The 18,415-nt window shown below is 42.2% G+C and overlaps 1 protein-coding gene across 1 annotated transcript in view; it reads right to left on the reverse strand.

Moving 5' to 3' along the window:
* The window catches only part of pkp3a (plakophilin 3a), a 486,421-nt gene that overhangs the window by 325,785 nt on the left and 142,221 nt on the right, over nucleotides 1-18,415 (reverse strand). The window lies entirely within an intron of this gene.

Consider the following 18,415-nt stretch of genomic DNA (forward strand, 5'->3'; position numbering starts at 1 on the left):
TCTGGAGAACCGTGGTACCTGGCACTGCACTCCCTGTGGGGGTGTGGAACACGTGTGTCGAATGTGAAGTCGGTGGGTCAAACGGTTCTCGAGTTACGTGCATTACAACCGTACACACACGTACGCACGCACACATGTACGCACGCACACACGTACGCAGAGACGTGGCGCATTTATAGTAGGATGCAGGGGCGTGGTCCCTTGTATACAACAAATTGCCATGGCGTAGGTTCCACAGAACCCCTGTCTACAGCCTCTTAATGGATTTTTGGATAATTGAACACTCCGCAACCCAAGCAAGCAGCTACTGGGACGTAAGTCGGGACTTGATCACCCTGGCTGGGTCACCTGAGTGAGGGCTATGATGTTGCGAGACCTGAAACACTGATGACCTTGGGATACATCACTGAGGATACGTCCGAGGTGCATCCATGCAATGTTTTTTCGTTCCAAGAAAATCGTTTACGTATTTGTACTTTACTTGAGTATTTCCAATTTCCAAATATTGTACTTTTACCCCACTACCATTATTTGAAAACTTTAGTTACTACCGGTAGTTACTTTGTAGATTTTGATTATTATCACAAAACATACATTACCCATTTGAGCCTTATATACATTTCGGACATTTGAAAATAGCCAATCTGCTATTTCTAAAAGATCCAAAAAGTCAATCAAAGAACAAGATGATTGGTTCATGTAGCTGATTGGTTCAAAGTGCACCCTGCCACGCCCCCATGCAGCTGATTGGTTCAAAGTGCATCCTGCCACATGCCCATGCAGCTGATTGGTACTAAGTGCATCCTGCCACACCCCCATGCAGCTGACTGGTACTAAGTGCATCCTGCCACACCCCCATGCAGCTGATTGGTACTAAGTGCATCCTGCCACACCCCCATGCAGCTGATTGGTACTAAGTGCATCCTGCCACACCCCCATGCAGCTGATTGGTACTAAGTGCATCCTGCCACACCCCCATGCAGCTGATTGGTACTAAGTGCATCCTGCCACACCCCCATGCAGCTGATTGGTACTAAGTGCATCCTATCACGCTCCCCATGTAGCTAAAGGCATTATGTTGATGCATCCTACAGCGGAGTGCTCTGAAACACTTTGAACTCTAAACTGCTGACATGTTACCTCATGGAGAGAGAGAGCTAGAGAGAGAGAGAGAGAGAGAGAGCTAGAGCTAGAGAGAGAGAGAGAGAGAGAGAGAGAGAGCTAGAGAGAGAGAGAGAGAGAGAGAGAGACATTCCTAAATGCCAGCAGCTCTCAATGAGATAGAGTGACCTTCTTACAAAGTGTCAATCAATAAAGGGCTGTTCACTCTGCAGTACATTCACCTATTCACGCTCGCACGTGCACACGCACACACACACACACGCGCACGCGCGCGCGCACACGCACACACACACACACACACACACACACACACACACACACACACACACACACACACACACACACACACACACACACACACACACACACACACACACACACACAATGAGGTTGTGCATTAGCAATGGCTTTCAGTGGAGTGCTAAACCCAAATCCTGTATCGTCAAAATGTAGGAATTTAAAACAAATCCAAAAAGGTAGCACATATAGCTAATGGCGGACAAAGTACTCATATTTCCATTTATTTATTGGCACAGAATAGATTGCCAATAAAAAAATGGAAATGTGAGTACTTACTGTACTTTGTCCTCATTTGATACTGTTCAATTCTTCTCTGGGACCACCATATACTGCACTGTAAATTCTTACTCAGAACATACACAATTTGGAACACACTCAAAAGATACTGAACCCATAAATGATGATCCCCCGGATTAACCATACGTTGGCAAACAGCAGAGGAAACCACGCAAGGCACCGACCAACCACAGCGTGATTATAAGCACAAGCGGTTTAAAGACGTATGGAAGTGAAACATTTCCCCACACTTAGAACATATCCGTGGTCATAATATGGGCATACCTAACATATCCATGGTCATCATATGGGCATACCTAACATATCCGTGGTCATCATATGGGCATACCTAACATATCCGTGGTCATCATATGGGCATACCTAACAATCTATGCCAAAATAATGGGAACATTTCCATGTTTGTATTTTTATATCAAACGTCCATACAAAGCCAATTTGAATTACTTCCTTTGAACACTAATCTGATGTGTGATGATGTGTCGAGCCGCATGAATACAAATTAATCTTGATTTCATTCACCTTGATGAAAATCAAGGTTTGATTCCCATTGACGGGGCCCCGCTGTCCAGTCGCTGTCTCGTTAGATTTGATCTTACCTCCCGCTGTTGTCGATCGCATCGATAGTGTTGTGGCTATTGTTAGCTGCTATACACATACAACATCCGGTCCGTCAGTAAAAGTGGTCCGGGCGCTATAATCAATGGGCACATTTTATTAATGGATTAAATAACCCCGGGCCCTTAAGGTGTTAACCCCTGGGGTAAAAAACAACAACCGTAGGTTTTGTTTTTGGCTAGAGGGCCAAGCCTTCATCCAATCAGGATGAGCCTCCAATAATGATCGAGTAGGGGCGGGCCTTGGTGCACATGCTGTTGGCCTGTCGCGCATCCCCCCACTGTGTTACCGGGGCGGATACAGGTTTTTTTCCAAATCACCCAAATCACTGAATGCTCCTTTAAGACACACATACGGGTAAGTGTTTTGTGGCGTGTGCGAATCCGCCATTGCTTCATAGGGTGAAAACAACACAGCTCACCATTGGAATTGGAATTGCATTAGGGAACGGCGACACATTGTTAAAAGAATTGCCAGGTGCGAAGCAGCCTAGCCAACATTTGCACGCAATACTGACGACCGTAAAGACGACTTTAAACACCACCTAGTCATGATTGGTTGCCTCCTAGTGACCTTACTAGCAACCTAATCATGATTGGCTGCCTCCTAGCGACCTTACTAGCAACCTGGCTGCCTCCTAAGCCAATGGGAGTCTGAACGGCATAAAAACCCACACTCTGAATGTCGCAACGCAGAGCGAGTGGCACCAGAAGCTAATGTTATGAGCTAACTGGAGCTACAGGAAAGCCATAACAAAACACAGTGAGTGAACCAACAAAAGAACATTGGAAACAAATTAAAACGGGCGCTACAAGAGCTTGTTGAACCTGGCAGTTTTTTTTAATTTCTTTTTTTCGTCATTTTTTTTTTGCGACACATGGTGAAGTATTGTAGTGCAGGTGATTGCAACAAACCACCGATGCAGTGAACAATGGAAACTGGACCGGCGCCAAATATTCAAACATTTCCGCTATTCTGCCAATAATCATAATTATTCTTTGAGACACACATCCGAGGTTTTGCAGGGTCAAACAAAGAATCACGTGACGTGGATCCGCTTCCCCTATTGGCTCATTCTTGGACACGTGACGTCAATCTCCTTCCCCCATTGGCTCATTCTAGGACATGTGACATATGTGTAGGCAGAAGGATAGATGCCGAGATTGAAAAGAAAGATACGCCATCTCCGGTTTACTTCCCGTATCTGCGTGAGGTGGGTGGACACATTATTAGGAGACCTGAAGAAGGTTGGAGTCCATTAATTTTCAATGGGAGAGGGAACGTGATACAGCGTATGAGTTATGAACCATTCCTTATCTCCATGAACTAAAAATGTCACTGAACTAAATATTGGACACAATCATCACAAGGCACACAATATTTCCAAGATGTTCATACTAAAATGGCTTTTTCAGGAGAAAATCTACTTTGTTAATTGACCTATAGCTAAGCCCCTCCCCAAACTGCGATGGTCCAATCACAGCTAAGCTTAACATGGGTTAGACAAACCTCTCCACCAATAGTTTTCCTACATGATAAAACATTGAACATAAGATGTTCAATGTTTAAGATGTTCTAAAAACAGATACATTGAGATGTGGATATAGTAGCCTACGTGAAATCAGTAAGGACATATTGATAATTTAATATGTGTGTTCCAATGCTCTCAACATTATAATTTTCCATAACTGTCTTGGTTGATGGGGTCTGATTTGGGAATCATGACATTTTGGCATCTGTTTTTTTTTAATCAGTGTGCAAGATAAATTGACCTTTCCATTCAGGTCATTCACAACAAAAATAAAATGCTTTTCTATACAAAGACAAGTTTGATTGACAATTTCATAATGCCAAAAGAATTGTGCACCAGTAGGCTGAAGAAAAAAAATATCACACGTGTGTGAAGTGAGGGGCGCTCTTATCATCTTACAACCACGAGGAGGGAATTCGGTATAGCTTGGAGCAGCTATAAATTATTATAGTGTCAATTTGGGGGTCCTATAAATGATTATAGAGTTAATTTGGGGGTCCTATAATGACTATAGCTGCTTAGGTGATGTAATGATGATGTAAAACAAATGGTGTCAAAACAAACATTAAACCTGTATATAGGAGGGGCTAGCTCATTGGCTCATTCCGGCCAATCACAATTTGCGTCCTCACCTTCGTCATCAATATTTGCGTTACGCAATGTTTGTGTTTACACAAACACTCTAAATTGTCCATTCATTGTCAATGGAAATCAATGTTTGTGTTGGACAACATTTGTCCAACATTTGTCCAAGTGTGTGCTGGACATAGATTTCTCTATGTCCAGCACACACCAAAAGCTGGACATAGAGAAATCACACCCATGTGAAGTGAGGGGCGTTATTATCACCGTACAGCATCACGCCGGCGTCCTCACTTTTTATCCTCATTACGTACATCCTCAATTAGCCAATAAAATCGTCGCTGTATGCGCTCAGCCAATCAAATCATCGATATGGGGTACACACAAACACACAAAGCTTGGCATAGGAGGGGCTAGCGCCTTAGAGTATATATTAATAGAGACAGCACCGGGTTTCTCCTCCCATCCACTTGCATTAAGTTGCTCTAAAACATTCGTTCACGTGTCATGGGCCCAATAACATGAACGTGAGCAATGATAGTAACGGACGAGCGCTGGCTCGAGCTGCAATACCAAATTCGGCCACTATGTCAGGGTTTCCTCCAGGTGCCGTCTCTATTAATATATACTCTAAGGCTAGCGCTCCTCAAAATTCTGTCCACTTAGGAGACCATGTAGGATTTGATCCACTATCTTCAGTATTTAAAACTCTCTAGTGTGACTCACCAGAGTCGTGTCCGCTGGTCTCGGACAAAGACAGAGAAGAAGAGCTCCAGGAAGCTGATTGGTTGACCGAGGCCTTGACCTGGACATGATGAAGATGACCTCTTGACCCGGAAGGACTCGACGGAGCGGACACTTCAACACCGCCACCTGCAGGGCTGGAGGAAACGTCGCACATATGAGTTGACCATTCATTTTATCGTCACAAATAACTGCGTTTAACGATTTAATTGTGTGTGCTTTTTTTGTTGCATTGAACATTTTTGGAACGTTACAATGTGTATTTCCGTTAGCCTTTTAGGCTTCGTAATCACAACTTTCACAGGGCAGATATGATAAATAAATTAAAGATGGAGATGTGTCTATGGAGTTAACATTACTCTAATAGACCCCCAGGTGTTTTGTACGTGTCTATGGAGTTAACATTACTCTAATAGACCCCCAGGTGTTTTGTACGTGTCTAATACTGTCTATGGAGTTAACATTACTCTAATAGACCCCCGGGTGTTTTGTATGTGTCTATGGAGTTAACATTACTCTAATAGACCCCCAGGTGATTTGTATGTGTCTATGGAGTTAACATTACTCTAATAGACCCAGACATATATAAGTTATATATATATTGTATATATAAGTAATATATCACATTGTAGATCTGCTATTTGTGCTATTTCTTTGAATTCATTTTTCAACATGGAAATTATTGACGACTATGTCAAAAGATAATAGTGATTATCTCCAATAATTGCGATCAGCCCATTATGTCATCAATGTGACGGGCCTGACAACCTTTCTGACCTTGAAGGAGTGGACGGAGTGGACGGCCAAGCACTGTGACCTCTTGACCCTTCACCTCCTGACCTTTGGCCTCCTGACCTTGAAGGACTGACCGCCTCGATGTCCATCAGAGCCTGACCGACCTGCTGCTGCTGACACGAGCCTGGAGCGCACGCACACGCGCGCACGCACGCACACGCACACGCACACGCACACACACACACACACACACACACACACACACACACACACACACGTTACTTTATTTTGGTCCTTCTTTACATATCACTATAAGGCACTTTAGGTGTGGCTGAAGCTAAAGTTAATTTTGCGTTCCACATTTAGATACAAAATCAAATATAACACATCGGTGAACATAGAGTTTCGTAATGATTTAACAAAATTGAAAAACTATGTAGCCTAAAGCCAAACAAGAGAAGAAAGAAAACATCAAAAAATAAATTTTGATCAAGTCTGGCACAGTGTATAGCAATAGAATTATTGCCACCAAGTATTGGCTGTGTGTTTACGCTGCGTGCGTGCGTGCGTGCGTGCGTGCGTGCGTGCGTGCGTGCGTGCGTGCGTGCGTGCGTGCGTGCGTGGGATGGGATGCTCAGGTTACTGACCTCATCAATGTTTTAACTCTCCATTCATTTTAACATTCCTTTGTCCGGTGACATGTGAGGCTAATGGGTAACATTACAGTCGCTCCTGAACGCAGCACGCTTTTCCAAAACACACATTAAATTATTAAAGACACAATTATGTTGCATAATCTTCGCCTTGTGTTTACATAACAAAACAACGTATAAATGTTTTAGCCATCATTTGCCTCGATAGCAGCAGCAGTCATCAAATGGTAAATGAGCGCTTATATCCAAGGAGCTTTACAATGATTGTGCATTACATTCACCCATTCTCACACACACACACACACACACACACACACACACACACACACACACACACACACACACACACACACACACACACACACACACACACACACACCTTTACATAGATTGTGTATTACATTCACTCGTTCATTCACACACACATTCACACACCCTTCACCAGTGTTGTCAAAGTTACTCTTAAACAGTAATGTATTACTTATTACTTATTACTTTAAAAAAGTAATAAAGTTACACTACTTAGTACTTATTACTCCCTGCCAAACATAACTAGTTACTTATTACTTTACTTATTACTTTTTTCTCTCGCCCCCATTAATTGCATCTTTTGTCCCCAAAAGTCTTACTTTGCATTTTCAACATTAGCAGTCCCCCTCCCATGAATTGAATGATGGAATGACGAATGTTTTACAGATTACAAAATCAAACTCAAAAGAAAAGACCTAGCAAACAGACACAAATTAACACTACAACTAAAGAGCAAAGAGTCCTTTCCGAAGGGACAAAACTAAATATCAAACAGAATGGCAATTGTCCACAGTCAGTGTGGCGGCTGGGAGAGAGAGGATTCCGGCCTGTCTCCCCACCGCCTTCCAGGAACAGACTGACTGATATAGCATAGGTGAGTAGGGAGAGCCATGATCAGGAATTAAATTAACACTACGACTTTTACTTTATAAATTCACAAATTACAGCTTCTTCCCTATGCACAACTTGTAGCGGACAATAATGTTCATCTCGTCTTTATCGCGGACATAGGCCTAGCTGTCTGTTTCATTACATGATTGTGCATTATAATGACCCATTCACACACACACACACACACACACACACACACACACACACACACACACACACACACACACACACACACACACACACACACACACACACACACACACACACACACACACACACACCTAATAGACCATCAAGCCTGCGTGCAGTCGTTGATTTACGAAGCATCAACAACTTTTATGGAGCATCCGCTATATGTCTGTTAAAGCATCAACAGTCTCTGCTGTAAGTGGAACCTTCTACAATCTAATCTATAGTGGTAAATGGTGCATTTATATAACGCTTTCATCCAAAGCGCTTTACGTAGCAGACTGTGCATTAGATTTACACGCACGCACACACACACGCACACGCACACGCACACGCACACGCACACGCAACAACAACAAAATGGCATGCACGCACAGTGCCGTCTCTACAGGGGGGCATTGGGGTGCATTGCCCCCCCCAGATTGGATTGGATTTTGTGCCCGTCCAGTCCAGATTGGCCAGTAGTACCCTACCCTAACCTATACTGTACCAATATTTTAATGTTTTACTAATGTTAAATCTATAAGTTCTTCATGATTATTGTAAATATATACATGTTCAAATTAATTGAATAGTTAATAGAAATACAAGGTAATATATGCATGCAGAAGACATCATAATGTTCAACATATTTGTATTTCTTTGTTTGTTGTTGGTGCTGCTGCATAATTGTAGCCTACTTGTATCACTTTGTTAATAGGCGACTGTTTGTTATACATAGGGGGGGGTTGAAAAATCTTTTGAAAATAGCAGATCTACAAGCTCACAATGCGTCTCATCGCCAACGCATTGTGAGCTTGTACATCTGCTATTTTTCGGGTTTGGACAAAACGTTTTTTTAAGATAGACCACACCACCCTTTGGTGTGGTTTGGGCTTAAGGAAGAGTGGTCACCTTGGTGTAAAATGGCCAAAAAAGTTACAAAACAAAACTCTACCATGCATTACATGACCATGGACCACTCTGTGCATTACATGACCATGGACCACTCTGTGCATTACATGACCATGGACCACTCTGTGCATTACATGACCATGGACCACTCTGTGCATTACATGACCATGGACCACTCAGTGCATTACATGACCATGGACCACTCTGTGCATTACATGACCATGGACCACTCTGTGCATTACATGACCATGGACCACTCTGTGCATTACATGACCATGGACCACTCTGTGCATTACATGACCATGGACCACTCTGTGCATTACATGTCCATGGACCACTCTGTGCATTACATGACCATGGACCACTCTGTGCATTACATGACCATGGACCACTCTGTGCATTACATGACCATGGACCACTCTGTGCATTACATGACCATGGACCACTCTGTGCATTACATGACCATGGACCACTCTGTGCATTACATGACCATGGACCACTCTGTGCATTACATGACCATGGACCACTCTGTGCATTACAGCCGATCAACAACTTCATACACACACGTGTCTGATATTTACCATATAGTTTTGACAACACGTTATAGGCAAACGGATTGATGAGCAGTTTACTTCCTCTCGACTTCCTGGCTCATTGATTGCCTTTTAAATGTTTTAAAGTTTTTCAAATGGTAAATTATGCATTTCTGCCTTGCCTTTAACTCAAAGAGCTTTACAGTGTTGTGCATTACATTCTGTAGGGCTGCGTGGGTCCAAATTTGAACCATTCTGTAGGGCTGCGTGGGTCCTAATTAAACCATTCCCGGTTCCTTAACGATTCCCTCTTATAAAGAGCCATTCCTTAACGGTTACATTTAAACCATTCCTATATATTAGAAATATATAATGTTAATGGACTCCTCGTGCACTGAAGGAAGCATGAGGTCAGTCCGTTGGATTACATTAGACAAATGACACTGCATGGGTGAAAAAACACGCTCTGGAAAAATATATATTCAAAGATTTGCACCACATTTTCACGATTAAAAAAAATGAGCAGATCGGTGCCGCGCTACGAGCTTGTAGATCTTTGAAGTGTAGATCTGCTATTTTTCAAAATCTAAAGCATGACACAATGCTTTAAACACCAAAAGGTGTTCGTTCCCCAAACACGTCTTAATGCTACGTGTGTGAAATCCTGTCAGATATATTATTCACCTTATATAACTTTATTATTTTTTGTTATCTTTATTATATTTATTATTCACCTTAACTGGCTCTTCTCCAGGGTCTCTGTTGCTTCATTCAAGTCTGCTCACTTCCTGTCTAGTAGGAAGTAGGCCACTCTACTGCAGGCATTCAGTGCGTTGCCAGATTTCACAGGAGAAACAAGCGGCCTGGTCTATGAAAACAAGTTCAGTTTTACCACTAAAACGTATTTACAATTTAGGCCATTGAGAACACTCTTAATCCAGAGGACAGGGCCGGTGCCCAATGCGAGATTAGTAGAGGTCGCCCCCGCATGCATATTTGATTTATTTTGAGGGCTACACAGCACCCCTATAGCGACGTGGTGCCCTAGGCAGGGAACTGTTCCGCCTGCCCCTCGGGCCGGCCCTGCCAGAGGGAATTACAGTAAGCAAGGACAACATCAAATGCATAGCAATAATCATCTAGGATCATAAGTAGGGATCGATCAGGCTTATCGAGCCGGGTTCGTATCAAGACCACTACCGATGCATGTTCTATTATTTTGTCAAAAGAGGGGAGCTGTCAGTATATTTGTTTTGTTGTGAGTGACTGTGAGATTGTGGCTGACCACAGAGAAGATTGTGTGCACATGTCTTGCCTGTATTTAGGCCAGGTGCTGGATGTCAAGGCATCAAGGCAGGCAGGCAGGCAGGCAGGCAGGCAGGCAGGCAGGCAGGCAGGCATGCTGCTTCATTACCTGAGGAGCTGTCCCAGTGCTGAAGTGTCTCTCTGCTCTCCTCCATGGCTGATGAGGAGCTGTCCAGGTGCTGAAGTGTCTCTCTGCTCTCCTCCATGGCTGATGAAGAGCTGTCCAGGTGCTGAAGCAGCCCACTGCTCTCCTCCATGGCTGATGAGGAGCTGTCCTGGTGCTGAAGCGGCCCACTGCTCTCTTCCATGGCTGATGAGGAGCTGTCCAGGTGCTGAAGCGGCCCACTGCTCTCCTCCGTGGCTGATGAGGAGCTGTCCAGGTGCTGAAGTGGCCCACTGCTCTCCTCTGTGGCTGATGAGGAGCTGTCCCGGTGCTGAAGCGGCCCACTGCTCTCCTCCATGGCTGAGGACTTTCTCTGCTGCACGCACAATGATTAATATAACACACACGATAAATACAACACGATACAATGATGTGACAGACCTCACTCAGGTCAGCGCAGTCTGTCTGTGCAGTGAATGTATGGGTGGAGTTTAATTTGAGATGGCTTGTTGAGAGCCTCTCTCTCGCTCTCTCTCTCTCTCTCTCTCTCTCTCTCTCTCTCTCTCTCTCTCTCTCTCTCTCTCTCTCTGTCTGTCTGTCTGTCTGTCTGTCTGTCTGTCTGTCTGTCTGTCTGTCTGTCTGTCTGTCTGTGCAGTGAATGTATGGGTGGAGTTTAATTTGAGATGGCTTGTTGAGAGCCTCTCTCTCTCTTTCTCTCTCTCTCTCTCTCTCTCAGTTAAAATCTTAAAGCTAATATTGATTGGAGTCCTTATCGATTGAGCTTCACTTTCCATCCAGCACACACCATCATCATCATCATCATCATCATCATCATCATCATCATCATCATCATCATCATCATGCAGCGCTGTGTAGACTTGGCTTTGACCCCCCCCTTCTTGAACTACGGTCATTGTGGCATGAGCCTGTAGTTCACGTCACATGATGACCTTACATGTCAGCTATTAAGGCCGCAGACCCCTGACTGAATACCATATATATGCACTTTATACCTTGTTCTTTGTTTCTTGTTTTTGTATGCCTTGTTTGTCGTCATTGTTAACAATTTGATTAGTGAATATCAACACGCTTATAGAGAGGGTCACTCAATAGCCACGGCACTTACACAAATGACAGATAAATGGTTGAAAGATATTGATAGGAAAAACATGGTGGGAGCAGTACTAATAGACTATAGTGCTGCCTTTGATGCAATAGATCATGGAATTTTAATTGATGAATTGGAGTGTTATGGTTTTGCCCCTAAGGCGTTATTATGGCTTGAAAACTATCTATGTGACAGAACTCAAAGTGTATTCTTCAATGGCAGTATATCAGATGCTAGATGTGTTACGAGTGGAATCCCCCAAGGAAGTGCATTAGGTCCTTTATTATTTTCCATTTTTACAAATGATCTTCCACTAGCCCTTGAAAAAGTACAGGTCTCCATGTATTCAGATGACACGACAATATATACACAAGGCACTACAATAGGTGAGATAACTGAGATTTTGAACAAAGAACTGGAAACAGTAATCAAATGGGTGACCAGTAACAAATTAGTGCTTAACATTAAAAAAACAAAATTGTAATTTAAACATTGTATTTGCCACAAATCAGCTGACAGTAGACTCTCTTTACTCTATATATATACTAGAGAGAGAGAGAGAGAGAGAGAGAGAGAGAGAGAGAGAGAGAGAGAGAGAGAGAGAGAGAGAGAGAGAGAGAGAGAGAGAGAGAGAGAGAGAGAGAGAGAGAGAGAGAGTAAAGAGAACCTACTGTCAGCTGTCCAGCAGTCCAAATATTATTAAATTAAATTTCAGAATGGTAGACCTGAGGCCTGAGGCGGCAGGCCTACCATACCAGGCCTCAGGCCTGAGGCCTACCATTGCGTGGAACATCTATGCACGAAATGTCTATGTTCACAGGCTTCTGTGTGCGGCCTAGAGGAGCATCTGAGCATGTGCAGCAATACAAGTCTTACACCATATGCGTTTGGGAAACCCAGCCAATATCACTCCTTGTTTTCTTGAGAAATATTAATGAAATGAAACATCCTATACTGTTTATACAATCAACTTACAGATAGTTCTAAATTGCATAAATATGCAATTATATATTATATTATATTGCATATAATACGCACGCACGCACGCACGCACGCACACGCACACGCACGCACACACACACACACACACACACACACACACACACACACACACACACACACACACACACACACACACACACACACACACACACACACACACACACACACAGTAGACCATATTTTAGACCATATCCGTCGTCATCATATGTAATGGGCATACCTAACTAAGAAAATGGGCAAATTCTCATTGTTGTGTGTTTTTATATCAAAAGTCCATACAAAATATGTGGTGCGTGATGACGTGTCGAGGCCCACATCAATAAAAGCCAATAAAAATGAAGCTCACCAGTTTGATTCCCATTGCTTCATTGTCCTCCTTCACAGCTAGGCCTACTCAGTTTTTAATCTCATTCAAGATGACATCCATGCAGTCTATTACTTACTCGTTTTACACTCAAATAGGTTGTGTATAGGTAAAAAATATCCCCTGGCTTTGCCCCCTGTCTTTCTGTAACTTTGTTTACAAATGTGAGAGGAAGTCACGGACTTGGAGGACCCATAGCCTGGAGGGATGCGACACTCTGATTGGTTCAGAAACTTCAGAGCCAGCGTTTCAAGCTGAAACTTCAAAATAAAATGCCCACCATTTCCGTTTCACTACACCTTTAAACCTGTATATAGGAGGGGCTAGTGCCCCTCAATAACCCGCCCCTCAATAAGCTGTATATAGGAGGGGCTAGTGCCCCTCAAAAACAGGTACAGGAACACGAGGAGACTAGGAATTAAGCACAAACTAGGAGCAAAGAGATAATACTAGGAACTTGGACAGTGACTTAAATTTACAAACAAAGAACTGAAAAGGGCATATAAATAGACAAAGACTAACTGGACACAGGTGAATACAACTGACAATCAACACAGGGATTGGCTGGGAGACTAACAGGACACAGGTGGAAAACACTGACAAATCACAAGGTTGGACAAGGCAGGCACAGAACTACAGGATAACACAGGAAGGCTTGAAACAATACCACAAAATAAAGGTACACAGGTCTAAGGTAAACTAACTAGAAAATTAGAACACAGAAAGCACAATACTGCAAAGTCACAGGAAAACAGTAAAGTAAAACAAAGGACCACATGAAAATACAACAGGGAGACAGAATATGTCAAAAATCGTGACAAGACACCTTTGTAATTGCAGCGCACAGCGTCCCGGTCTGTTGCCACATACATTTGTGGAACTCCATATTTAGGCAAAGCTGACGCCATATTATATGATGCCGTGGTTTGAGGAGCTCTATTTAAAAGATGATTCCCACAGTGTGAGTGGATTAGACTTCACTGGACATTACTAGTTAATCGGTTCTGAACTATTGTTCATATATATATAGTTATTGTCAGTGCGTAGAAATGGCATCTGCCATTGGAGAATGTGGCAGAAAGACAGAGGCTGAAATCCAGCAGATGATCCAGGACAGACGAGTGAAGATTCAGGAGGTCAAACGCTCAGTAGAGCTCAGCAGGAAGGATGCAGACACAGAGATAGAGGATAGTGTCCAGGTCTTCACTGCTCTGATCAGCTGTAATCAGAGAAGCCTGAGCTTATTGATTGAACAGAAGCAGAAAACAACAGAGAAACAGGCTGAAGGCATCATCAAAGAGATGGAACAGGAAATCACTGTGTTGGCGATGAGAATGTCTGAGCTAGAGCAGCTCTCTTACACTGAAGACCATCTCCAGAACTTCCGTCAACGCCCCTCCACTCACCAAAGACTGGACAAAGGTGAGGACAGCTGTGGCTCAGCTGGAGAAGACACTCAGTCAAGAGATGAATAAGCTGGGTGATGTTCATCTGAGGAGGGTCCAGCCATTTGTTGTGGATGTAACTCTGGATCCTGATACAGCACAACCCTATCTCATCTTGTCTGAGGATGGAAAACAAGTGAGTTGTGGAAACGTAAGGAAGAATCTGCCAGACAACACAGAGAGTTTCTCTTACTGTCCCAGTGTCTTAGGAAAACAAAGCTTTTCCTCTGGAAGGTTTTACTATGAGGTTCATGTTGGAGGGAAGACTGCCTGGAATGTAGGAGTGGCCAGAGAGTCCATCAACAGGAAGAGATACATCCTTCTTGAGCCCAACTATGGTTACTGGACTATATGGTTGAGGAATGGAAATTACAAGGTTCTTGCTGGCCCTGATGTCCTCCTCCCTGTAAGAGAGGAGCTCCAGAAAGTGGGAGTGTTTGTGGATTATGAGGAGGGTCTGGTCTCCTTTTATGATGTGGAGACCAGAGTTCATCTGTACTCTTTCACTGGCTGCATCTTTACTGAGAGACTCTATCCATACTTTGGTCCATGTATAAACCGTAATGGTACAAACTCTACTCCTCTGATCATCTCTCCTGTCAATCACAGCAATGAAGGACAAGGACTCTGAACCGAGTCCAGTGAGTCTGTATGACAAGCAGGTCAAAGGTTATGGCTAAAAGGTTCTGGACAACCAGAACTCCATATGCCTATACATGGGCATATCGGTCAGATCGGCAGTTCTGGTCAAAAGTTGATCTGACCGACTTCACGCCGGACGTCGCTCTCCCTCGGGTCCTTGTGGTGATGAACGCAAGAAGTTTGATCAGATGGCTCTGATTGGTTGTTTACTTAAAGATAATAACGGAAACTGGAACTGAAAAAATATAGGGAATCTAAAAGCTTTATAGATCACCTATATTTTAATCCAATATTGTTGAATCATGCCCATGACTTTATTAAAATACAAATCTAAACCTAACACTAAAAATAATAACGTGAATGGACTCCTCATAATATATATCTTATAATGTTAATGTGAATGGACTCCTATAATATATATCTTATAATGTTAATGTGAATGGACTCCTGATAATATTTGTATAATACTTTTTTTTTCATTGCATTGTAGTGACTCGTGACTCGAGTGGACTCGGTGGGGGAGGAGTGTCGCAAGTCCCTTAGTGGTCCGAGACCGACTCAAAACAGAGTCAAATGATGTGCGAGACCGAGACGAGACCGAGTAAATGAACATGTGGACTCGAGACCAGACACGAGACGAGTCATGGACTGGAGTCCTACAACACACGATTCAGAACGGAACAGCCATTGACCACATCATGAGACACAAAAAAACATATTTTATTTCATGATACATTTCTCTACAGGTCGTCCCATCTTTGTTTACAGTAGAAAAATAATGTTTTCAGGATGACTAATTATACTGTTTTTCATTTCGATCGGAGGTATTGTGAAACTCAAAATCATCAGTCGTCAGAACATTCTCGACAATGAACAATAAACATCATCATGATCCCCTGCAATATAGATATACACTACCAGTGGTGGAAAGTAACTAAGTACATTTACTTAAGTACTGTACTTAAGTACAACTTTGTAGTTTACTTGAGTATTTCCAATTTCCAGTACTTAAGTACACGTTAATCTCAGAGGAAAATATTGTACTTTTACTCCACTACATTTTATTTGAAAACTTTAGTTACTAGTTACTTTGTAGATTTAAATAAAAAATAACCACTTCAAATTAACCACTTCAACCCTATACATTTCGGCCAATTGAAAATAGCCAATCTCCAAGCTCACAATGCATCGCGATGTGGCACATTGTGAGCTGGTAGATCGGCTATTTTCAAAAGATTTTGTACACATTTTGAACGTGTGAAACGGGACACTCTGCAATATGAATAATATTGTAGTACTTTAAGTACATTTTAATGCCAATACTTTTGTACTTTTACTTGAGTACTTGCGGGACTTCTACTTGTAACGGAGTACATCTACTTTGCAGTATTGATACTCTTACATAAGTACAACATTTGAGTACTTTTTTCCCACCACTGACGGACAAACAACATTTCATACATAACATATATATTTATATATATATCACTGAAGTCGTGAAAAGAAAAAGAAATAGCAGGAAGCATAATATAATAATAATGGTAGCTAAGAAACATGACATGACATGTTTTTTTTCTTCATATACACAAGTACCTGGGAATATGAGACGCGTGAGAAAATTAAACGTAGCATGTATGTTTTCATACCGTGAATGTACACGCTTACTGTAATGCTCTCTGCTATTCAAATATGCTGTCTGATAGAGAACCCTCGATCCTATACAGTTTCTTGGTGTTTTGTACGGTATATAGCAACATAACATTGTTATAATCTTTGAATAAATATTGGAACTTTTTCAGAAAACGTTCAGCAGGTCAGGATTTAGAAAGTGTTTTTTTTTATAGAATCATATGGGATATGAGATGATTCTTGATGGTCAGGAGGTACACGTCGCACATGCTCAAAAGAACAAAATAAATGAACTGAAAATGAAGAAATAAGTCTGCACACCGTTTTAAAAGCTAAATAAATAAATTAAAAAAAGTGGACAAAACATGTCCAAAACATGTCGTGTTTTTTCCGCTCTGGTAATTAAAGTTTTTGGGAGCTTTTAAAATGGACCCCCAGGTTGGACCTGAATTAGGCTACGGTCCCCCATTTCTATCTCTGGGACCCCAATGTATATTGTAAAATCAAAGTTATTTTAACCCTGATGGGTCTGAGTTACAGACCCATAAGGGTCAATTTAGTTCCCAAATATAATTTAGCTGGGGACCCCCTGGAACTCCCTCAAGGACCCCTAGGGGTACCATTAACAACCGATATGCAGGCAAAATATACACATTTTCGTTCTGCTTTAAGTAGCATGTGATGGGTCAAACTAGGGCATTTTCATAATTCTGAATCCATTGCAAGCATTTTTTTTAACGAAAAACACTCCTTGGGCGAAAAATTTGATAATATTACAATTGAAGTATTCAATAAAAATGAAATACCGTTATCCACAGTAAACCGTGGCATGTCTATTTAGGCCAATAAGAAAATCAAATTAAAATCAAAGAAAAAAAGAAAAGAAAATAGCAGCTCTACAAGAACAGACGAGCTCAAACAAACTATTTTCATTATTTCTTGTATGACAAAGAATATGCAGGGCGTGAATGTCACACGTTTGCATGATGACATACATGTTTACGTGACATGTATGTATACATATACTATGACATGAATGGAACAACAAAGCCTGTCTCTGTAAGAAACGCACATTCATTGTACGGACAGGGTTGAATCTGTACAAGCAGTGTGTCTGTAGCAGAGACCAAAGGGATATCCCTGTGGACCGGGCGGAGATGATAGACTTTTGAGGCCATCGGGCTGAGGCTCCGAGCGAATACCGGAGAACTCGCCAGTTTACCAAGTCTCCACGGCGAAAATTATTCATCAATGTCTTCATCGTTATGCTAACATGCTGTCTTCATCAGTGTAGTATGTCAAACCCACAGATGTTATAGTTAATTTCCAAAGTGATCAAACTATTTTGTGCAAATAAATGGTCAGCTAGATGATGATAAAAAGGTGAGTATGTGAATACCAATGATAAGTAGGCCTACCATTTCAGGAATTGTTTACTAATGAATTAAATTGTTTCGGTACTTTGGTGTTTAAACTTTTAGCATTCCTACTTTCTCTAGTGTTAACTCTAAACAACTATCCTCTCTCTCTCTCTCTCTCTCTCTCTCTCTCTCTCTCTCTCTCTCTCTCTCTCTCTCTCTCTCTCTCTCTCTCTCTCTCTCTCTCTCTCTCTCTCTCTCTCTCTCTCTCTCTCAATTCAATGCAATTTAAATGAAGGTGAAGTAAAACGAAAATGCACTAAATCGCGGTGAGTTGGTAAAC

This window comes from Electrona antarctica (assembly GCF_951216825.1).
Source record: "Electrona antarctica genome assembly, chromosome: 5".
Taxonomy (NCBI): Eukaryota; Metazoa; Chordata; class Actinopteri; order Myctophiformes; family Myctophidae; genus Electrona; species Electrona antarctica.